This window comes from Furipterus horrens, unplaced genomic scaffold, assembly GCF_987537825.1.
Source record: "Furipterus horrens unplaced genomic scaffold, mFurHor1.1.pri manual_scaffold_3, whole genome shotgun sequence".
Lineage (NCBI taxonomy): Eukaryota > Metazoa > Chordata > Mammalia > Chiroptera > Furipteridae > Furipterus > Furipterus horrens.
In genome coordinates, this window is record NW_028327173.1 from 52,951,964 (window position 1) to 52,977,871 (window position 25,908).

At 33.4% G+C, this 25,908-nt stretch overlaps 1 long non-coding RNA gene across 1 annotated transcript in view; it reads left to right on the plus strand.

The window, feature by feature from the left end:
* The first annotated feature begins 5,288 nt into the window (after positions 1-5,288).
* The window catches only part of LOC150015096 (uncharacterized), a 49,081-nt gene continuing 28,461 nt past the window's right edge, over positions 5,289-25,908 (plus strand). Inside the window, exon 1 of the long non-coding RNA XR_016509961.1 lies at positions 5,289-5,348. This is a non-coding gene — a long non-coding RNA (uncharacterized LOC150015096). The remainder of the gene's footprint in view (positions 5,349-25,908) is intronic.

Below are 25,908 nucleotides of genomic sequence, written 5' to 3' on the forward strand. Positions count from 1 at the left end.
GTCTACGGATGTTCTAGGACCGTGGGGGCCCTTAAACAAGCAGATTCTGCTGAGAAACCACCAGTTTCAGCTCCCACCCCAACCCCCACTGGTCTGCATAGTCATAAGCAATGAGGCTTGATTTTCCCCAGTGCTGGGACTGTGAGCTACGAGGTCCTGTGAGGTGCTGGCAACGCTCCCCAGGTGTCCCTCCTGCCTTTAAAACGTGTGACTGTGCTTTCTGCTTGCCTGCTGCTGCCGCCACCACACCACATCCTCTCTGTCCCAGCTGTGTTCCTCCTACCTGTCTGGATGAATATTTCTTCTTTATATCTTTGTTTGCTGGACTTTCATGCAGTTTGATTTTCTGGAACTTCTGGTTCTTTCTAGTTTTGAGGTAGTTGTATTCCTTCTTAGTTGTGGAGGAAGACACAGCGTGTCTGTCTACGCCTCCATCTTGGCTGGAAGTCCCAGATCATTCTGAGAGCCATCATAGAGGCTGACAACTCTATACATTTATTTGACTTTATAATATTAAGATCATATTACAAATGTTTTTTAAATATGTAAATATATTTTAATTTGGCCCACTTTTAGGTAATTAATATACTTCTAAACATATTTAATTCAAAAATAATATCTCATTGTGTAGCTATGTGCAATTGTGTAGCTATAATTTTTTTAAACACATCTCCTATTGGAACATTTAGGTTATTTTATTTTTGCCATGTTAAAATGACCAATGAGAAAATTTAGTTTTAGTTTAAAATTTAGTACTAAATCTTTACACAGAGATTAATATGGATCTTTAAAATGTATTGGAATTTTTCCAATGGCACAAGCCTAAATGATAAGCGTGGATTTATTGAAAATAGGTCTCAAAATAATTTTCAATTTTTTTCTATTAGCAGAGAATTGTGTATTGTGTATGTTTTTTAATTTGAAAATCAATTAATAGTCTTGCTTTGGATTTAATTAATGTGTCTATGATTACTAATTCTGCTGAAATTCATTTATAACCTCATTGGTGATTCATATTTTAGAACTTGCATATGGCTATATACAGGGTGGGGCAAAGTACATTTGCAGTTGTGAGTACATGAAACAGTTTATTCTTGTACTATTATTTATTAATTATTATATTATTTTTCATACAAACAACTGTAGACTCTACTTTTGCCCCACCCTGCATAGATAGGTATATCTATGCATAGATTTATTTTTTTTCTTTTTCAATGAATTTTAAGAGTACATTATGTTAAAACTATAAATATTGTTTTCTAACAGACTTCATTATTGGAACAGTTAGCTTTACAGAATATTGAGAATGTTTCCCCTATATTAAAACCTTACATTTGTATGATACATTTGTTATAATTAATGAATCATTGTTAATGCATTATCATTAAAGTCCATACTTTAGTCATATTTCTTCAGTGTTGACCTCATGTCCTTTTTCTGTTGCAGAATCCTGTTAGGATCCACATTACCTTTAGTTGTCACATCTAAGGATCCTCTTGGCTGTGACAGTTTCTCAGCTTTTCCTTGTTTTTGATGACCTGTTCAGTTTTCAGGAGTACTGATCAGGTATTTTGTAGAATGTTCTTTTATTGGAATTCTTCTGATGTCTCTTTTATGGTTAGGTGGGGTTATAGGTTTTTAAGAAAAAGACTTCATAGACAAAGTGCTATTTTCATTGCACCATGTCAAGGATACATGCTATCAAAATGATTTATTACTGTGGATGTTGCCCCTGATCACCTGGCAAAGTGATGTTTTTTAGGATTCTCCACCATAAAGTTTCTCTCTCTTTTTTTACTTTGTGCAGCCCACATGTTAACAATGAGGAGTTATACCTCCTTTCCTTGAAGGTGAAATATCTACATTGAAGTTTTGTAAATCCTCTGCATGGGAGATTTGATTTATCTCCCATATTTTTTATTTATTCAATCATTTTAATTTATATTATTGTGGGCACATTGATATGTGTGTTATAGTACTATCCAATAGTACTTAATTGATTACTCAAGTTGTTTGAACTTAGGACATTGGGAGGCTCTTTCAGTGGATCCTTTGATATGTCCCTGTCAATCTCTGTTTTTTTGTAGCTTTTGTGTTTAATTTCCTTACATTTTGGCACTACGTGAAGCTCCAGACCTCCATGTTTATCTTCTGCATTTTCTGCATCAGTTCTAGAGACAGGAATTCTCCATGGTAACTTTTCAAATTCTTTTTGTAATTAGATAATGGTATGAGGAACCAAAATATGAATACTAGGTATGTTTGTTTATTTCTACCAGGGCATCATTGTTTCTAGACCCTGTCAGCTGGTGGAGCAAAGAAATATATGTATATGCTAACCTGTGTATGATATACATGTATAAATATTCCTACATTTAATTGTCTGTATCTGTATTAAGCTAAACATGAGTTAATGTTGATATTTCCAACTGTAATATATTAAAAAATGGATCATTCTAACCTATTCCTCTTAATTATCTTGTAATTTCCACTCCTAATAGTGAGAAATCTATTTCCAACTATATGCCATCCAGCTACTTAATTATTCAATTTTATATGTATAGTAGTATCAGAATTGTTAGCCCATTTCTCCATGGAAAACTACTTTATTAACTGGAATATGGGGGTTATGTATGGTACTTTTGACTTTAGTCTTATAATTTTACTAATTTCCAGTTACTTAGGTCAGCATATTTTCTGCCCACCCACTTCAGTAAGGTTGTTTCATACATTTGAAAGAGCAAAGTCTTTCATTACTGTCTACTTTTGATTCTGGGATCCTTTGATATCTTAAATGAGATTTAAAAATAAAATTTGCATACATTAACTTTCACTTTTTGTGCTGTAAAGCTCATAGATCTTGACCAATGCATAATGTCATATATCCACAATTATAGTATCATGCAGAACAGTTTTATTCCTCTAAAAATTCCCATATGTCACCTATTTAACCCACTCCCAAACCCCTCGCCACCATTGATCTGTTCACTGTCTCTGTAGTTTTTCTATCTCCAAAATGTTATGTAATTGGAGTCTTATAGTATATAGCTTTATCATACTGCTTGTTCCATGTAGCAACGTGTTTTGAAGGTTGATGCATGTCTTCTTATGGTTGAATAACTCATTTCTTATTATAATATGGCATTATATGGATACACCACAGTTTATCCATTTACCTATTGAAGGACATTTTTGTTGCTTGTAAGTGATTTTATATAAATCTTTATAAACTGTGTGCAGGTTTCCACGTGAACATAAACTTTTAATTCAATGAGTAAATATTTAGAAGCAGGATTGCTGGTTGGTATTTAAGACTATGTTTAGCTTTGTAAGAAACTGCCAAGCTGTCTTCTGAAGCTGTTGTACCATTTTGTATTTCCACCAGCAATGAATTAGAGTTCCTGTGGCTCTGCATCCTTGCCAGCATATGGCATTGTTAATTTCTTTGGATTTTAGCCATTCGGATAGGTATAAAGTGGTATCTCATTGTTTAAATTTCTAATTCCCTAGTTACAAGTGGTGTTGAACATATTTTCATATGATTATTTTTTATCTGTTGATCTCTCTGGTGGGATGTCTAGTCAGACATTTTTGCCCTATTTGAATTCGGTTGTTTATTTTCTTATTGTTGAGTGTTAGTGACTTTCATTTAATTTAGATATAACCACTTTATCATATAAGTGTTTCATAAACATTTTCTCACATCTTAAGACTTATGTTTTTATTCTCTATATAGTGTATTTGGCAGAGCAAAAAAAATTAATAAAGTCTAACTTTAATTTTTTCTTTTATGGATTATGCTTTCAGCTTTATTTGAAAATCCACGACCAAACACATGGTCACTTAGATTTTCTATATTATCTTCTAAACTTGTATAATCTTCCATTTTGTATTTAGGTGTATGATCTATTTTGAATTCATTTTTGTGATAGATATAGGGGTTGAGTTTAATTTCTTTCATTCTTTCTTTTTACTATATATAATGTCTGATTGTTCCAGCACCATTTGTTGAAAAGGCCTTTTTTCTTCATTGAATTGCCTTTGCCCATTTGTCAAAGACCAGTGTGGGTCTATTTCTGGAATCTATTTTTGCTTCATTGATATATATATATATATATATATATATATATATATATATATATATATATATACTTTTTTTAACAATACCACCCTGTCTTGTTAACTATAGCCTTATAGTAAGTCATGGAATCAGGTAGTGTGAATCCTCCAATTTTGTTCCATTTTTCAGTATTGTGCTAACCACTGTATGTCTTTACTTTTAATCTAAACTTGAGAATCAGTTTGGCAATATCAACAAAATAATTTGATAGGGTTTTTATTGCAATTTATTGAAGGTATAAATTAATTTTGAGAGACCTGTCAATTAACAGTAATGCATCTTCCATTCCATTGACATTGAATATAAAAAATAGTATTTTTGTCTTTAGCTCATGAAATAATATATGAATAGAAATTTGCATTATAATTTATATTACTATAGTTTGATTTTGGATCTCTTAATATATGAATGCATGAAGCTTTTTGGTGATTTTCAATGACATGAAGGAATTAATCTTTTTGGTTTTGCTCCATTCTCTTTTATAAATTCCTATTTGTCAAGTATTGACCTAAAATACTAGTTTTTACACACCTAGATATGTCTTCATTTCCCTTTCTAACACTGTACCAGTGTATCATAATTTTTAATTGAATTATTGGGATGAAACTGGTTAAAAGAGTTATCCCCTCATACCCTCCTAAAGTTCCCTCCACCTTCTCTCCCCCTGGCTATTACCATACTGTTGTTCATGTCCATGAGGTTTTTTGTTTGTTTGTTTCTTTTCTTTTTTATTGGCTTAATCCTTCCATATCACCCACATACTCCCCAACAGATACGGCTTTAAATATTTTCTGAAGTTTATTCATGACTGATATCTTGTCATTACTAGTATATCTAAAATACTATTATTTTTAAAATATTTTACTTATTTATTTATTTTTATTAATCAAATAATTTTTATTATTATTCTATTAAAATTGTCCCAATTTTTCCCCCTGTGCCCTCCTTTGCCCATCTCACACCCGACTCCCACAATTTCCATACTGTGTTCATGTCCGTGTGTCATTCATACATGTTCTTTGTCTAGTCCTCTCTCTTTCTTTACACCATTATCCCTCTCCTCACTCTCCTCTGTCACTTTCGGTCTGTTCCCTGTTTCCATGCCTATGGTTCTATTTCGTTCATTAGATTCCTCTTATAGTTGAAATCATATGGTATTTGTCTTTCACAGGCTGGCTTATTTCACTTAGCATAATATTCTCCAGTTCCATCTATGCTGTTACAAAAGGTAGGTGTTCCTTCTTTTTTCTGCTGCGTAGTATTCCATTTAGTAAAAGTGCCAATGTTTTTTGATCCACTTATTTACTGATGGGTAATTAGGCTATTTACAGCACTTGGCTATTATAAATAGTGCTGCTATGAACATAGGGGTGAAGAGGTTCTTTTGAATTGGTAATTTGGGATTCTTAGGGTATATTCTGAAGAGCAGAATGGCTGCATCAAAAGGCAGTTCTATTTTTAGTTTTTTAAGGGAAGTCCTTACTGTTTTCCACAATTGCTGCACCAGTCTGCATTCCCACCAACAGTACACTAGGATTCCCTTTTCTCTGCCTCCTCATCAGCTCTTGTTTGTTGATTTAATGATGGCCATTCTGACCCATGTGAGGTGGTTTCTTATTGTGGTTTTAATTTGCATATCCCTGATGGCTAGTAATCTTGAACATCTTTTCATATGTCTATGGACCCTTTGTATGCCTTCCTCAGAGAAGTGTCTATCCAGGTCTTTTGCATGTTTTTTAATTGGTTCATTAAAAAAATGATCCTGGTGTTGAGTTGTATGAGTTCTTTAAATACTTTGGAGATCGAACCCTTGTCCGATGTATCATTGGCAAATCTGTTCTCTCATATAGTCAGTTCCCTTTTCATTTTGATGATGGTTTCTTTAGCTCTGCAGGAGCATTTTATTTTGAAGTAGTCCTATTTGTTTTTTGTTTTTGTTTTCCTTTATTTCCCTTGCCCTAGGAGATATATTGGCAAAAATATTGCTATGTGGAATATCTGAAATTTTCCTGCCTATGTTTTCCTCTAGGACTTTTATGGTCTCATGAATTATATTTAAATATTTTATCCCTTTTGAGTTTATTCTAGTGTGTGGTGTAAGTTGATAATCTAGTTTCTTGTTCTTTTTTTTTGAATGTAGTAGTCCATTTCTCCCAATACCATTTATTGAAGAGGCTATCTTTACTCCATTTTATGCTCACATCCTCTTTGTCAAATATTAATTGACTGTAGAGACTTTGGTTTATTTCTGAACTATATATTCTTCCATTGATCTATGTGTCTGTTCTTATGCCAGTACCAGACTGTTTTGATGACAGTGGCCTTGTAGTATAGTTTGATAGTAGGTATTGTGATCCCTCCTACTTTGTTCTTCTTTCTCAAGATTTCTGAGGCTATTTGGGGTCTCTTTTGGTTCCATATAAATTTTTGAAATATTTGTTCTAGATCTGTGAAATATTCCATTGGTATTTAATAGGAATTGTGTTGACTCTACAGATTGCTTTGAGTAATATGGACATTTTAATGATGTTAATTCTTCCAATCCATGGACATGATATAAGCTTCCATTTACTTGTATCTTCATTTATTTCTTTCTTCAGTGTTCTGTAGTTTTCTGAATACAGATCTTTTAACTCCTTGGTTAAATTTATTCCTAGGTACTTTATTTTTCTTGCTGCTATAGTAAATGGGAATTTCCCCCCTAGTTTCTCATTCTGGTGTTTCTTGTTGGTGTACAGAATTGCCATCCATTTCTGAATATTGACTTTGTATCCCACTATTTTGCCAAATTCACTTACTAGGTTGAGCAATTTTTTGGTGGAGACTATAGAGTTTTCTATGTACACTATCATGTCTGCGAATAATGACAGTTTTACTTCCTCATTTATAATTTGGATGCCCTTTATTTATTTATTTTTGTGTTTGATCACTGTGGCTAGAACTCCCAGTACTATGTTGAATAAGAGTAGTGAAAGCAGACACCCTTGTCTTGTTCCTGATCTTAAGGGGAAAGCTTTTAGCTTTTGTCCATTGAGTATAATGTTGGTTGTAGGTTTCTTGTATATGGCTTTTTTTATATTGAGGTACACTTCCACTATTCTCACTTTGCTTAGTGTTTTTATCATAAATGGGTACTGGATTTTATCAAATGTTTTTTATGCATCTATTGATGTGATCATGTGATTTTTGTCCATTTTGTTTATTTGGTATATTATGTTTATTGATTTGCAAATATTATACCATCCTGGCAACCTTGGGATGGATCCCACTTGATCATGGTGTATGATCTTTTTAATGTATTTATGAACCTGAATTACCATTATTTTGTTGGCAATTTTAACATCTCTGTTCATCAGCGATATTGGCCTGTAGTTTCCTTTTTTGCTGTGTCTTTATCTGGGTTTTGGAATTAGGATAATACTGGCCTCGTAAAAAGAGTCTTCCCTCTTCTTGTATTTTTCGGAATAGTTTGAAAAGGATAGCAGTTAGTTCTTCTTTAAATGCTTGGTAAAGTTCACCTGTGAAGTGATCCAGTCCAGGGCTTTTCTGTGCCAGGAGGTTTTTTGATTACTGCTTCAATTTTATTAGTTGTTATCAGTCTATTCAGGCTTTCTGTTTCTTCTTGATTTAGTTTTGGAAGATTGTATGTTTCTAGTAATTTGTCCATTTCACCCAGGTTGTCCAATGTCTTGGCATATAGATGTTCATAGTAATTTCTTACAATCCTTTGTATTTCTGTGATATTGGTTGTAACTTCTCCTCTTTTGTTTCTGATTTTATTTATGTCCCTTCTCTTTTTTTCTTGATGAGTCTGGTTAAAGCTTTGTATTTTTGTTTATCTTTTCAAAGAGCCAGATCCTGGATTCATTAATCCTTTGAATTGTTTTTTTAGTCTCTACGTCATTTAAATCTGCCCTGATCTTGATTAATTCCCTCCTTTTACTTGCTATGGGCATTGTTCATTGTTGTTCCTCTAGTTCTTTTAGATGTAGGGTTACATTGTTTATTTGATATTTTTCTTTCTTTTTTTAGGTAAGACTGTATTGCTATGAACTTCCCTCTCAGTACTGCCTTCACTGTGTCCATAGGTTTGGGGTTGTTGTATGTTCATTTTCATTTGTTTAAGATACTGTTTTATTTTTCCTTGATCTTATTGTCAACCCAGTCTTCATTTAATAACATGTTATTGAGTCTTCATGTCTTTGAATGCTTTTGAAATTTTTCCTTGATGTTGTTTTTGAGTTTCAAGCTGTTGTGATCCAAGTAGATGCTCGATATGATTTCAGTTTTCTTGAATTTGTTGAAGCTTATTTTGTGTCCTGCCATGTAGTCTATTTTTGAAAATGTTCCATGTGCATTTGAAGAGAATCTATATTTTGCTTCTTTGGGGTGGAAGGTCCTGCATCTATCAATTAAGGCCATTTGATCTAGAGTGTCATTCAGTGCCACAATATCCTTATTAATTCTTTGTTTGGAAGATCTATGTTTATTTTTATAGAGAGGGGAAGTGAGGGAGAAGGAGAAAGAAACATCGATGTGAGAGACAACGTTGATCAGTTGCCTTTCTCGTGTCTCCAACCAGAGACCTGGCCCACAAATCAGGTATTTGCCTCAACTGGAAACTGAACAGGTGACCTTTCGGTATGTGAATGACACCCAACCCAATGAGCCCCACCAGCCAGGGCTAAAATATCATTGCCTAATTTTATGAAGTCCAGTTAGAATGTTAAGAGCCCAACAGTATTACTTTATACGTGAGTCAGTAAAATTATGTCTCTCCTCAAAATCTCTGACTCTCTCAATCAATCACAAATTTTATATCCATTCTATTGTATTGATTTCTGGACTTGGGTGAGTATGTTGATGGAAGGGAGGATTGGAGAAGACTGAGTAGAAACTTACAAATCAATATATTCTGATTATATAGCCTACTAGATTAAAGATTTGATGTTTGAAGTGATATTCACAAAAGGAATAATATCATAGAAGTGCTTCCTGGAAAAGGTAATTTTATATATTCTGAGCGTTCCAAAAAGTTAAGTATTGAGATGCCTCAGTACATAACAGTGGCTGTTATCAGGTGAATGTCAAGTAGAAAAGTGGAATTGGCTTGGTAATTATTCTTACAAATCAATGCTTGTTTGTAAATTTAAGGAGACTAGATAGCAATGATAAAATATTCTGAAAACCTACTGATAGAAAAACATACATTTAAACAAATGAACAACAATAACAAAACTGCTGCTGGATCCGGAGAAAATTTTTGAATACTATAGGCTTTCTTCAATTAAATAGAAGTGGAAGATATCAATACTTACATGAAATAGAATCAGAATTCCATAATGAAAGAATAGGTTGAGATAAAAGTAAACAAAACAAAGCAGGATTATATAAAAATAAAATAAAGCAGGATTACAAAAGACAGCAAAAAGATAACTATTCTGAAGAATTGCAAGGAAACAAATAAGAAAGCATTAATATTTAAATTTACATTTAAGAAGTTATATGTTAAAACCAATAAAGTCTAAGAGTAGTTTGGTAACATTGAGGACCAAATGAAAACACTCTTCCAGAACATAGAATAAAATGATATAGTTATTTTATTTATTGTAAGTTCAGAAAATTAAGAAATCATTATTCATTAATTTATTTCAATGCATAGCTCACATGTATACAGAAATACAGGTGTTTTTGTTTCCTCTCCTGCATATCAAGGATCACAAAGGCTGTAGGCAAATGTCTAAATTTCACTTTCTTCAAGGATAAAAGTATTTTAAAATCTATGTTACTTAAATTCTTGTTTGTTAGCCACATGTGATTACTGAACACTTAATTTATGGCAAGAGTAACTTAGGAAATAATTTTACTTTTATATAATTTAAATTTAAAGAGCTACACATGGCTAGTAACTACCTATTAGCACAAAATATAAATTAATTAAAGGTATTATAATTTTATTGATTAAAGCATTTCATTTTCAGAAAATGACCTATTTAGGTTTTCTCTAATTATCTACTTCCTGTCAATTCTCTAATTTTGAGGTGTATGTTACATACAGCAAGTGCACAAATCTCATGTATATAGGTAAATACTTTGTTATGTATGTCAAAACAAATGAATTTATGACACCAAGAGTAAACCGTAAGGTAAACTATGGAACTTGGGTGATTATGATGTGCCAATGTAGGTTCATTCTTAGTAGAAAATTTCCACTTTGGTGAGTGATATTGATACTTGTGAGGGCTGTGCCTGTGTGAAGACAGAGGGTATAATGGAAATCTCTGTACCTTTCTCTCAATTTTGTTTTAACCCTAAAGTTCTCTAAAAAAAATCTTAAAAATTAAATGTAAGAATAATGAAGTTGATAAGGTGCTACCTTATAAAATGTAATAAATATCTCTTAAAACAAACAGGCCATTGTTAAAAATTGATTGTTTTGAAAAAGATGTAATAATTAAGATAGTGTGATAATTCTGTGGGATAGATAAATAAAACAACAGCACAAAATTGATCCAAGAAGATATGCAAGACAGATAGATGCTTGATATATGGCCTTCATATACTTACAAGAAGTTAAAGAAAGCGTTGACTTTTCATCAATGGTGCTGGCTATTGGGTGGCAATTATCTACAAGTCTTTCATATTTTTCTGCCTGTCTTTTACACAGAATCACTGTCTGCCTTTGGTTTAGGCTACCTTTTCAAGGAATTTTGTATAACCGAGTTGAAAGTTAGAGACAACTTTTAACTAATTCCTAACACCCCATGAAAGACAGGTTTCTTTACTGCCCCATATATTAACATAATGTCTTATGGGACTAAATCTAAGTGTACTTCCTTCTCATTATAACAAATATAGATTCTTGAAGCTGAGAGTTCCTCTCTTATAATGGACTCGTTTGCATTGTGGATGTCATTTGGCCCCTTTCAAATTTCCCTTTCGGAAAGGGCATTTGGGAAACATACACATGCCAATTCTCTGGCTAAGGCTATTGCTGTGATTAGTAAGCTGTACTGTTCTCTGACACAGCATTCATGTCATTTGCCAGCATCCATGCAAATATGACATTCTATCTTAACTTGCAAGAAATGAAAAAAAATTAAGAAGATAGTTCTCTATTCCTGGCACTGTCCTTGTTGCATACATGTAAGGAAATAAAAATATAAGGAAAATCAAGAAAGTGTCTAGCACAAAATTCAATATGAGGCTGTCTCTGGAAGAGGAAATCAAGAAGGATTTGGTGAGGAGGAAGTACTCAGTGAAGTTTTTGGTGCATGGCCAGTGTTCTGCTCCTTCACCTGAGGAGTAGTTCAGTTGATGTTGAACTTATAATGTTTATTTAAACTATTTACTTTTCTCTGTGTTCTCATAATAAAAATTGTCTAAAAATAGATTAGGTTTTGAGTGTGCATGATATATGTTGAATGCTAGAAAAACATTTTAAAAGAAAGAAGGATGTATATATTTTATATTTATTATAACACTTGTATAAAATGTAAAGCAATAACCTTAGAAAATACAGTCTAATGCTAATAATATTTAAATGTGAGTGGTAGTAATACAAACTCTATCTTTTGCATCCCACCTTTATATTTAATTTTGCAGTTTTTAATAATAAATATATAAGTAGAATGGGAAAGTTTCCTTAAATTAACAAAAACTGAACAAAAAGAATCTTTATAAACTTCCCTATTACATGTACTACCAAACTATATGGACTGACTGTAAAATATGCTAATAATGAAAAAATTACCAATTTATGAGAGATTAAGATTCAAGAAATCATATACAATTCTTCACACTAGAAGTATAAGGCAAGATTCAGGAATCACAAGAAAGAACTCAATCTAGAAGTGTGAATCAAAAACGAATTCCCTCCCACTCTGAAAATACTAGACTGGCTAGAGGGGTTTAAAACAAAGTGTATGTCTTCTATAGAATGCTCAAGTGGTCATGAAAATGCTCTTTCACTTGCTTTGGTAATAAAAATGATGGATTAGTAAAATAATAATGGCTTTAGTATGCAGCAAAATATCAATAAGTAATATTTGTTATTTATTTTGGGAGAAGCACTATGCCAGCAATTCACATACATCACCTTATTTAATTCTCAGCACAACTCAGTAAAGACAAACAACTACTAGTCCCATTTTACAAATATGGAACACCTATGATTAGAGTGTTGTAAAGTAATTATTCTTAGGTCACATAGCTAGTATGTGAGGAGCCATGGCAGAAACCCAGGCTGTCTAAATATAAATGAAATATGAAAACCTCCAGGTATACTGACATATTTTTTAAATTATTTAAATGAAAAATTTCAAAAATCTTTGAAATCATGCCCTTCTCTGTCTTGTCCATTCTTTATCACTGGGGCATGACTTCATTTTTTCTTTTGTTTGTTAGTTTAGTGAGAAAGAATACAAATTGAAATTCCCCTTTGGAAATGTTGCATGAAAATATATTGTAATTAAAATATTTCCCAATTATATCATTCTTTCTAAAGTCAGACAGAGTATAGAATCCTGTTTCTGAACTGAAGTCCTTGGTCAGTTTGTAATAGCTTATGATACTTATGCTCTTCATTTGTAAAATTTTATAATAAAATTTATAAGGTTTTTATGAGCACTAAAATTGAATAATTTATGTAAAAATGCCTAGTTTTATAAGTAATTAGTGATATGATTTTTCTGTTTGGATAGAAAAGTAAAAGGGTAATGAAAGACTAGAGGGAAAAATTCTTAGCTTGTTGGAGCCCCTCCATACCTTCACATAACTTCTATCCACAACACTCTCTAATAAAGTTCCCTCTTATTTAAAAACTAGGCAACATTATTATTTGTGGGGTTGGACTATTTTATGGGATAATCATGAAGTGAAAAAATTATTTGTAACTGTACTCCAATATGTCTACAGTATTCTCTCACTTATCACTGGTATTACATTCTAGACACCCCTATGATAAGTGAAAATCCACAAAGTAGAAACCTTACATTTATTTTAGTGTTTATATATATTTTAAGGCTTTATAAACCCTTTCAACACACTTATAAACCATTCCCAGTCCCTTATTAACCTTTCCCACTTATTTATGTTCTTAAACATATTCTACACTCTTAAAACCTACATAACTTTAACAACATATGTATACAGTACCTCAAAATCCCACGATATAGGGAAAAATTCATGATAAATAATTAAATATAATATTTTTTAAAATCCCATGATACAGTGAGGCCGCAATAAGTGGACCCCAATATAGAGAGGGACTACTGTATATTTTTTCCACACCAAGTAATCCCTATACCAGCTGGTGTCCTACAATTCAACTCAATTCTGACATTATCTACATGGGACACTATTACCTGTCTCAAAGGTTAGGCACTTAGTCCCACAAAACTGCCTGCACTTCCACTTGAGACTCCAATCTCAAGTCCAGATTATCACCTGTGCTTCTCACCAACCTGCTATAGATCAGAGGTTCCCATTACCCCAACCCCATGGCTAGTATTAATTTTCTAGAAGGGCTCACAGAATTTGGAGTACCATTCTCCTTACTAGATTACTGGTTTATTTATTTTTTTAAATGTGTTTTATTGATTGTAATGTTACATTCGTCCCAATTTCCCTTCCCTCTTCTCCCTCCACCCGGTGGCCCCCCTTCCTCCAGTTGTCCCCCCCTTTTTGACCATGTCCATTAGTTGTGCATATAGTTCTTCTCAACCTATCTCTGTCTATTCCATTCCCTCCTACCATGCTCCTTAATTCCTATATCATCTCCCTCCCTCTCCCCCTTCCCCCTCCCTGCTGATCTCCCCCCAATATGCTCCCCATACCTATAGTTCTTTTTCCACTCTCGTTGCCTGTTTAGTTTGCCTTTGTTTCAATTCCCTAGCTTCTGTTGTTGGTTCTTGTGATGCAGTTTTCATTTTAGTGTTCATAGTTTTGATCCTCCTTTTTCTAAACCAGTCCCTTTAACATCTCATATAACAGTGGTTTGGATATAATGAACTCTTTCAGTTTTATTTTGTCCTGGAAACACTTTCTCTGCCCTTCTATTCTGAATGACAGTTTCACTGGATAGAGTATTTGTGGTTGTAGGTTTTGGATTTTCATTACTTTGAATATTTCTTGCCAGTCCCTTCTTGCCTGCAGGGTCTCCCTTGAGAAGTCAGCTGATAGTCTAATTGGGACCCCTTTGTACATGATTCTTTTCTTCTCTCTTGCTGCTTTTAAGATTCTCTCTTTATCTTTAACTTTTGACATTTTGATTATAATGTGTCTTGGAGTGGTTTTCCCTGGGTCCAGTTTTTTTTTTTTTTTTTGAATTCTCTGTGCTTCCTGGACCTGTAAGTCTATTTCCTTCCCCAAGTTTGGGAAGTCCTGCTTTATTATATTTTCACTTAATTTTTCAATTTCTAGTTCATCTTCGCCCTCTGGCAAACCAATGATTCTTATGTTGGGCCTTTTATAGCTGTCCCAGAGGTTTCTGATCCTCTCATCATTTTCCTTGCTTCCCGTTTTTTCTCTCTGCACTGGTTGACTGTTTGTTCCTTCTCTGTGTTCTGGTTTGTTGATTTGAACTCTGGATTTTATTTCCTCACCATCTGTCTCGTATGTGGTTTTGTTCCTTTCAGTATGAGTGTTTTTCGATTCTTTCTCATCTTTTTCCAGATCTTTTGTTAATTCTGTAAGCCACCTGATAACAATGGCCCTGAACTGAGCCTCTGACAGGTTTCTTATTTGTTCATCTGTCAGATTCTTCATCTGTTGCCTGGTGAGCTGTGCCACCGGGATTTCTATGGTTGTCTGCCTCATTTTGACAGATGCGTTTTGTTTTCTTGGGCCGGCTGTAGGGGGCAGTGCCTGTGTACTTGTCACAACCCAGCGACCGGCGCTGATCTGCAGCCTTTCTCGCCGGCGCTTTGTTGTCACTGCCCAGCGACCGGCGCCTGTCCGCAACCTATTTCGCAGCCCTGTGGCGCTTTGTGTGGGGGCGGGGGTTCAAGATGGATTCACACAGTTATTCTGCTAGGAGACCGGGATCCATCCTCCCGCCCCCTGGGCCTCACTGTTCGAGGCGATGTGGTGGCTGCTTCTCCCAGCGTTGGGGTCATGAGCCGCCAGGGTTTGACTGCAGCCAGGATTGTCCTCCCTGCCACTGGGATTGTTCTCCCTGCCGCTGTCCCTGGTGCGACCGCAAACAGCACCACCCACTTTCGCTCTTCCTACCTGCCCAAAGAGCGCCACTGGTTTATAACTTCATACGTTGAGCTTCTGTGTAGTTTTATTTTCTGGAATTTCTAGTTATCTTTCATTTTGAAGTAGTTGTATTCCTCTCTAGTTGTAGAGGGAGGCCGAGCATGTCCGTCTAAGCCTCCATCTTGGCCGGAAGTCCACTAGATTACTAGTTTATTATGAAAGGATGTAACTCAGGGATAGCCATATGAGAGAGATGCCTAGGGCAAAGAATAATTGAAAGGGGTGTGGAGCTTCAATGTTTTCAGTATGTGCCATTTTTCAGGGCAGCCTTGCTCTGAGAAATCACCCAGAGACCACTGTGGGATTATGCAATGGGTTTATTGAGGGTAAAAGGGGGAGGGGGTGGAGGGTAGAGGCAACTCCTCAAACAACTGAAGCATCTATAGGAGCAAGTGGAATAGGGAGCAAGAGAATGGGGAATGGGGACTCCCAGTCCTCCTCATGGGCCCGTAGAAGTCCCACTTGCACTTCTGCAGGCACCTTTTTTGTACTTGTCAACCACACATTTTGGTGAAGGTGAGTTTCTTATCAACATATATGGTAGATCATTTACATCTCATTGCTTCCCCTCCCACACCATGGGCTAGGTCCATTACCATTTCCCCTGGGAACTGGTTTAGTCCATCAACATATCCTTTGGAAACAGCTAAATCCATCAGCATATCCTTTGGGAGTGGCTATGTCCAAGGTCAGGTTGATTTGCATATACCAAAAGTCCAGGTGTGCATTCCAACTGCCTCCTTGTTCTGACACCATTCTCGCCAAATTTCAATGTGTTCACCAACTTCGAAGCTTTCTGAATGCAGTCCCTTTGGCTTTTTATGGAGGATTTATTACATCAGTATGATTGATTTACACATTGGTCATTGACTACTAATTCAACATTCAGGCTCCTCTCCTACTTAAAGGTTAGAGGAATGGGAATAAAATTATAAATCATGTTGTTATTGCTTCCCCTGGCAACAAGCCTCCACTTAAGAGGCATTCCAAAAGTCACCTCATTAACATATACTCAGGAGTGGTTGAAAAGGGCTTGCTAAGAATATCAAATATACCCATATAGCTCTTATCACTTATAAAATTCCAAAAGTTATAGAAACTCTGTGCCAGAAACAAAGACAAATACCAAATATGTATTTATTATAAATCACATCACATATACATATGTAGATTATATGTGTATGTGTAATCACTTATGTAATCTCCCTGAGGTCATTTATAGAGGAAAATGTTAGCTCAAAATGTTAAGTTTAGGTGGCAGAAAACCTGCAAAAAAATTTTCCAAACTGAACAACAAAAACAAAAATATGTTAAGGTTGTCAACTCAGAGAATAAAGAAGAATGGTGGAGAGACACCAAATCTAGGGAGTAGATAACAGGATCTGTACCCTGGTTGTAGATTTGTAAACCTGGGATAGAGAATCTAGGCTCTCAGCTATTATATCGTATATCAAAATAAACACAAATTAGAATTAAAGACCTTGGTTGATTAACTCCCAAGTGAAGCAAAGGGGATAATAATGACCTCTGATTTCACCAAACTATTCACTTATTTGGTTTAGTATCTACCAATGAGGCCCATCAGATTTCTCAGGCTTATTTAAGAATATTCAGAACAAATACACATTCTGTCCAAGAAACAGCATTATTATATACTTTCTACTTCCTGAGTCATCTTCCTTCTCCCTTTTTAGTTATTCCCATGTGAACTGTGATAGTGTTTCTGGAGCACATATGTGCTGTTTCTGTTTGTGGAAGGTATGGGGAGCAGTGGTATTAGTGGAAAATAGAGAAATTTCTGAAGTCTTTAACTTTTGTTTTCAGATTGACCCTAAATAATATTGGAGCAACTCAATCTTTACAAATGAAATGATTCAGAGTCTTAATTTGTTTTTGATTTCAAATTCAACAAAATATTAAATACAGTAATAATTATTATAATTTTATATTAATTGCATTATTAACATAATATTAATAAAAACAAAAAAACTTAACTAGTGATTTAAACATGCTGAGTTATGTTTACTAAACAGCTTAACAAACTGCTGCTGAAACCATAGGATATGGCAATCTCTACCATGGCTTATTGCACGGGAAACACCGTAGGAGACAGGCTTGCAAATGTTGATGTAAAGCATAAAACACCGATAAACAAATGGCTAAATGACACTTAGATTGAAACTATTTTAGAAAATGTTTTGAGATTCTTTTTTTTTTTTTTTTTTTGAACTGGAAAGAAAAGACTGAGTAAAAAAAATGGAGAAAACAAACGTTACATCACACAAAATCTTGGAATATAAATATTGGTGATTTTGTTGGTGAGCCATCTCTCAGATGGTGCATAGAAAACTGCAGCCCATGCCTATATTTTATTTTTCTGAAAATTTGAATCACCTGAAAGTAAAGTATTTTGCTAAGGAACTATGTGGTATTAGCATGAGAGATTGTAAAGTAGAAAAGAAGAAAACAGAGGGTACAGTGAAGTGAGAAAAATCCAGCAAAGGAAGAAAACATTGCACAGAAAACTGTACATTTCTGATAAATTGCAAATACTTCAACTCACGGAATTAGAAAATTGACTGTAAGTATGGTAATTGATATATACCTTGTAGGAAATGGTGAAACAACATAAACTGACATGTGGCAGTATGTTTTCAGGAGCAATTTTACAATGCTAGATTCTCCAACCAAGGCTATATATTTTATAGTAAGTGATAGGTGTGTGGTAGGTTGGAGAGATTCAAAAAATAAAAGGGAAAGGGTTTGTAACAATGGAGGAAAACTATCCAGGTTGAATGAAATTGGAAAATATTATGCTAAGTGAAATAATCCAGGCAGCAAAAGACAAATACCATATGACCTCACCTATAAAAGGAGCCTAATGAACAAAACAAACAAGAGATCAAAATAGAAAGACATCAGGGGCCCTCCCAGAACATTGTGGTAATTTTGACAGAGTAGGCCAGATTGATTAAAAGGACCTGAATTTAAGAAGACCAAACAGATATGGAGCTAGTCAGATCATCCCTTAGATCCAGCCTCTATAGAGAAGCAGCATGATTTACTTTTTAAGTAACATTGATCATTCCTTAATATGATTATAGATTTGTTTATTGTTTATTTTGCCCTTAGAGCAGGGACTTTATTTTGTTTACTACTGCATTTCCAGTATATAACAGAGCTTGCCACAAGGTAGACATTTAATAAATATTTGCTGAGCAAATGAATAATTTTGTAACCTTTCAATATTCAAACATTTGAATAAATTTTAAACACAATAACCTAAATTGCTTTCTACCTTTTTATGTTAATACAAAGACTAAAATAGTAAAGTGTTAAAAAGTAATGCTAGCTCATATGTAACTATTTTCTTTATTCAAATGTGTTGGAGTTGCTAAAGAAAGGAAGGAAAGAATGAAGGAAGGAAACAATATAAAACAAAAAGAATAGCTTAGCAAAATCTAAATAAAATAACTGCTGATACAATTTTGAAATTGGAAACTATCACAAGTTGACATTATGAAGTAACAGATGAGAGAAAAAAAGTAGGCATATAAACTGTAACTTTTTTTTATTCAAATACTGGTTGGTAGAATTTCCAGCTTTATTTTTTAAACCTATTACTCTCCTGGGTTCCCGTCAAATTCTGAAGAATCAGCAACAATTACTTTAATGAGCTGAATATAAAAGAAGCTGGATATAATATTTACTTTGGAACCAAACAAAGTTGGTTTTGAATTATTTTGCAAGAAAGTTAACCTCTATAAACCTCAGATTTCATAGTATTAAAATATGGATAGCAATTGCTAACTCAGAGTATTGGTGTGAATACTTAATGTGGTAAATCATAGAATGCATAGTTGATTACTACCTAATTATATCAATAACTAACATTTATTATTGTTTTCAGGAATTTTATACATAGATACATATTGAAAATTGATTCTAGAATGAATAAAATGGCTCTTCATTTGGTGGTAATAGCACCAATGGGATTTATGGTAACAGAATATTAAGGAATGTTAACATGTGGGACTCATGTCACCACTGATGGGCCCTATGAAGTTGATTGTGTATTAGTGTCATATCCTGAATTAAAACTAAGGGTTGTCAAATGTGGGTGGAAGGGAAGTGAATTAAAAGCTCTGTGCACTTACTATATATTGTATCAGGCACGATTCAAGCTACATGACAAGTGCTATCTCATTTAATTAATTTCTCAGACTGCCCCATTTGTCCTGTTTTTCAGAGGAGAAAAGTATAACTCAGAGTGATAAATTAACTTGTCCAATATCATGCATGTAGTTAATGAAATATTTGGAATTTGAATCCGGAGCCATCTAACTCAAAAAATGTATTCTCTTTACACGTGACATGCTGACTTCTATACCTTGGATTAACTGGATTTTCCTCTAATTCTGAAACATCTGTCTCAGGAATGATAAATCTAGGGGAACTGATTGCTTCCTGCCTAGACGGCAGCAAAAAGAAAAAAAAAAGAAATGGTGAAAGGCAGATCTGGTCCAAATTCCCAAAGTAGGTTTTACCCAAGTAAATTTATTTATTTATTTTTAAATTTATTTGTTTGTTTGTTTGTTAGAGAGAGGAGAAAGGAGAAACAGGAGAGAAACATCACTGTGTGGTTACCTCTCACTCATGCCCCTGACTGGGGACCTGACGTGCAACCTAGTAATGTACCCTGACTGGGAATTGAACCAGCGACACTTGGCTCGCAGGCCGACGCTCAATCCACTGAGCCACAGCAGCCAGGGCTAAATTTTTTTTTTATTTTTAATATCTTATTTTAAGAGCATGTGTTTATTTTCATAGTGAAGCATTATCTTATTTTCTCTATAGAGGAACACAAGAGAATCACTGCATTTTGCAAGGCTAAGGAGGCTGTGTACCAGGGTTTGCCTAGTTGACTGAGAGTAATGCAATATCCCAAAGCCAGACCTTTATCCTTGTAGAGTTTTAAAAATGGCTTATGGACTAAAAACAATGGCCTGTCACAAACGGTTTTTCTTTTATAATGATGCACATTTTATGACTTTCTGTACATAACTGAAGCAGCTTAAGAATATGAAGAATTTGTAAATTATATATTGGGGTATCTCACAGAAATGAAGCACTGGAATGAAGCCAGAATGCAACCAGAGGGACTCAATTAGGATATGAAAAGTATACATAAATCCACTCTATCTCAGCCTCTTTGATATGGTGGAATAGATTTCTCTTTTTATTCACTTTGTGAAATTTGGTTGTATAAAGTACATATGTATATATGTTGCATTTTGTAACATATATATCTATAGCCACTTACTTGCTGTCACTAAATCCTAATTCCAAATTACTGATAAAGAGAATCTGAACAGTTCCAGTTCAGATAAAGAATTCAGTCATGATGCAAACAACTCTAGCCATGCCTGAGGTTATACAAACAAAACATGTAGGACTTGTTCTTGTAGGAAGGGGAATGCTTTATTGGAACGGGAGAAGACATCTTTTATGAAAATAGCAATCTAACTTCTCTACAACATATGTACATATCAAATACTTTGCTGTAATTTCAGACAGCTCATTAACCATTCAGAGCCTAAGATTTAAAGATTATTTAAGAAAACCTGTCCTAGATCCAAAAATCTGCTTGCATCCTTAGCTATTTTTTTTCAAAGTGTGTATGTGTGTACATTTTAATGATATAGAAATTGTTTTGCTTCATTTTGCAAAAGTGGAGTATGTTGCTTTAAACAGCAGCTGGATCATTTTCTGTATGAAAACATAGAATCATTTTACAGAAGTAAAGTAAATTTGGGCTAGACAAGGGAAGAGCAAAGAGCATGTCCAGGAAGATAACTTGTGTGTAATCACTTGAGCTTTCCTGACAGATGGGAGCTCAGTAAACAATAATGTTTTAATAATATTTGCACCCTGTGTAATTCCATGCTGGTTCCATCTTGTCTTTGCCTTTGCTGAGGTCAGCACATATTTGCCATTGCGAAGTGAAGTCAGGGGTGCCAGCTGTAGTGAAAGTGAGACAGTGGTATAGATGCCTCTCTATTAACTGCAGAGCAATGACATCTACACTTTTATGTATGCTTGCTGACAGGCATTTATGATAATGACTTGCAAGGTTTGCTGACCCTGGTTGACTCAATATGTTCACTTCTGATTTATCCATTCCCATTAGAGTGCTTGTTTATGGATGCAAATATTATTGCTAAAGAGAACACTAAAATACTTTTCAGGAAAAATAAAGCCCCAGCAAATGGTAGATACTTTTTAAGTCTGTAAGCTTTTATTTTCCTATGTAATGATTCTGTGAGCCTTAAAATCTACATACAATGTTACCTAAAAAAAAGTTTTATATTAAAAACTAAGTCATGTTCTTTAATAGTGTGCCTATCATTATAGCAAGGCTAATTTTATGGGAGGGTTTTTTTTTTATTCAAGTGATTAATTTTACTTATTCATAGAATCAGATTCATAAGTTTTGTGTGTATATATATGAGTATACATATATATACACACACATATCTATATCTTTTCTAAACAAAAATTAGTAGTCTTATTTATTTTTCTTAGTACATAAATCTATTCAGCAAAAATTGTAATGAAGATTTATAGTAGAAATTTGTAACAGTGTAATGGTTAGAGCTTAGGTTTCTACTCTTAGTTCTATTTTCTGTTATAATTTCTTTGCATTAGTTCTTTTTATTTGTAAAGTGGAAAATAGAGTTTTGTGAGAACTTAAAATATTTAGTATATAGCTTTAAAAAATGAAGGACCCTATGTATTTTGTATTATTATTTTTTAATTTTCTTTTTTTATTGTTGTTATATTTGCCCCATTTCCCCCTGTTGATCTCCTCTGCCCCGTCGACCCCACCCTTCGCCCACATTCAATCCCCACCCTGTTGTCTATGTCCACTAATAGCTTTGGTAATGATTATAGTGATAATATAACAATTAAGATAGTATTTACTAATAATTATTTATAAGTTCATAATACTACCAGTAATAATACAAACAAGAAAGAAATGATGCATTTTAGAAAGAGGGCGATACTATTTCAGTAACTATATTCATTTCTAAATACATTTCATTGCCCACCTCTCATCCCAAATTAAGCTGATTATTTTACCAATGCATTGAATTTGTCTAGAATTTGAACTAAGCACATTTATCTTTTGTTAATAGTAATGCTAGTAGGTTGACTAAACAAGGAAACAACAAAAAGTCACCTTTTGAACACAGTATATTTACCCTAAAGACTTTTCATGAAATTACCACAATGCAAGAATAGCAATAAATAAATTTGGACTTATATAAGCCTCAAGATTTCTGGGGGAAAAGATCAAACAATATTTTAACCTATGCATAAAAATACTATATTAAAACTGATATTCACATGTGGAAGAAATTTAAAATTCACCTAAAATATTGTTTTATAAAACAGTGAAAGAAGAAAGTAAAGAAAAAAGAAAATGCCGTAGGAAGGATGAAAATAAACTCTCTCTCTCTTTTTTCTTTCCTTTAAGGACATAGGGAACAACATGAACTGGAAATGACTAAGACCATAACTAAATGGCATATATGACATACCTAATAACAGTTAAAAATTATGTCATAAAGATGGTCACAGAAGACAGGAGAACAATGTATGAACAAGTAATGATTTCAACAAAGAGATAAAAATATTTTTAAAATAACTAACAAAAATCATATAGCTGAGGAATATAATAACAACTAAAAAAGTCAATAAATAAGTTAAATAACACTAGATAAAAGGGAAGAAAAGATAAAAAAAACTTGAAGATAGGGCAGTGGCATTCATCCAATTAGAGGAGCAAAAAGAAAAAGAATGAAAAAGAGTAGAGAAAGATTAAGGGCAGATATTAACAGATCTGAAAGGGGAAATAAAGGGCAATAATTTATAGTAGGGAAATTCAATACCCCACTGACAACAATGAATGGTTCATCCAGAAGGAAAATAAATAAGGAAACATTGGACTTAAATTACATACTAGGCCAAATGGATATAATAGACTTTAACAGCATCAGAATGCACATTCTTCTCAAACCCATATGAAACATTCTACAATATAAAACATGTATTAGGCCCCAAAAAAGTGTTCCTAAATTTAAGAATATTAAAATCATATCAAAAAATTTTACCACAATGATATGAAACTATATTAATTAGAAGAAGAAAACTGTAAATTTCACAAATATGTGGAAATTAAACAACATGCTACTGACCAACTGTATCAAATAAGAAATCAAAAGAGAAATAAATAAACTTAAGAGAAATAAAAGTAGAAATGTACCAAAATTTATGAAATGCAGATAAGGCAGTTCTCGGAGGAAAATTCATAGCAATGAAGGCCTACATTAAGAAAAATGAGATCTTAAATAAACAACCTAACTTGAGACCTCATGAAATTAGGATAAAAGAATAAACGAAGTCTAAATATAGTATACAGAGGAAATATTAAAAATAAAAGTGGAAATAAATGACATAGAAATCAAAAAGAAAAGAGAAAAAATCAATTAAACTTAAAGCTTTTTTTTAAAGATAAACAAAATTCATAACTATTTAAACTCGTTAGAAAGAAAGAGAGGAATCAAATACATTCAGAAACAAAAGAGGAGACACTTGAACTGATGCTACAGAAATACAATAAATTATTGAAGACTACAGTTAACCCTTGAACAACACAGGTGGGATATTTTTCAATAAATACCTGTATTGTTTTTGATCTATAGTTGGGAGTCCACAGATGCACAGGACTGACTCTATACGTTTATCTTTGCCATTTTATATAAAAGAATTGAGCATCCACAGATTTTGGTGCCCCTGGGGAATCTTGGAATCAATGGCCCATGGATATTGTAGGACAATCTAAGTTTTAGAGGAGTGCAAAGTTATATATGGATTTTTGACTGTAAGGGGCTTAGTACTCCTTACTCTCACATTGGTTAAAGGTAAACTGTACTTTAAACAATTATACACTAACACATTGGATAATTTCTAGAAACATACAACCTACCAAGACTGAATCACAAAAAGAAAAAAAGAAAGAAAATCTGAACAGACCAATTACTAGTAAGGAGATTGAATCAGTAATCAAAAACCTCCCAACAAACAAAATTATAAAACCAAATGCCTTCACTGGTGAATTCTATCAAAAATTTGAAGAAGAAGTATTTCCAATTCTTATCAAACTCTTTCAAAATAGTAGATAAGGAAGGAATATTTCCAAACTCATTTTATGCAGCTAACATTACCTGATACCAAAACTAAACAAAGGCACTCAATGAAGAGAAAAATTACAGGACAATATTCCTCATAATATAGATGTGAAAATCCTCAAATATTAGCAAACTGAATTCAACAATTAAAAAGATCAATTAAAACACTAAAAGAATCATAAGCCTGACAAAAGGGTGATTTATTCAAGGGATGAAAGGATGGTTCAACATTCTCATATCAAGCACTGTGATATATCATATAACAATATGAAGAATAAAAGTCATATGATAATACATACAGAAAAGCATTTCACAAAATTTAGTATCCATTCATGATAAAATTCTTAACAAACTAGTCATAAAGAAAATTACTTCAACATAATAAAAGCCATATATAACAAGCTCAGAGCTGATATACTCAATGGTGGGAAGTGGATCTTGTTCTTGATCTTTTGCCCTAAGACCAGGAAGAAGACAACATGCCTACTGTTACCATTTTTACTCAACAAAGTACTAGAAGTCCTAGACAGAGCAATTCAGTAGGAAAAATAAATGAAATACATCTAAATCAGAAGGGAAGAAGTAAAACTGTCTCTATTTGCTGCTGGCATGGTGTTCTATATAAGAAACCTTAATGTCTAAAAAACTGTTAGAACTACTAAGGAAATTCAGTAAATTTTCAGGATATGAAATTAGTGTACAAAAATCAATTATGTTTCTATACACTAACAACAAACTATCAGAAAGAAAAATTTACAAAACAATCACATTTACATTAAAAAAAAATAAAATACCTAGGAATAAGTTTAACTAAGCAATTGAAAAACCTGTGTCCTAAAACTATAAAATATTAATTAAAGAAATTGGGGAAATAAAAATAAATGGAAAGATGTTCCATGCTCATGGACTGGAATAATTAATGTTATTAAAATGCCTATGCTACTGAAAGTTATCTACAGATTTAACGCAAACCTCCTTAATATTCCAGTGATTTTTTTACAGATATTGAACAAACAATACCAAGAGTTGTATACAACCACAAAGACCTCAAATAGCCAAAGCAATCTTGAGAAAGAGAACAAATAAGAGTCATAACATTTTCTGATGTAAAACTATATTCCAAGTCTATAGTAATCAAAACAGTATATTGGCATAAACATTAACACAGAAATCAATGGAACACAATAGAGAGCCCATGAATAAACCCACAATATATGATCATTTAATTTATAACAAAGGAGTTAATAATATATGTGAGGAAAGGATAATTTC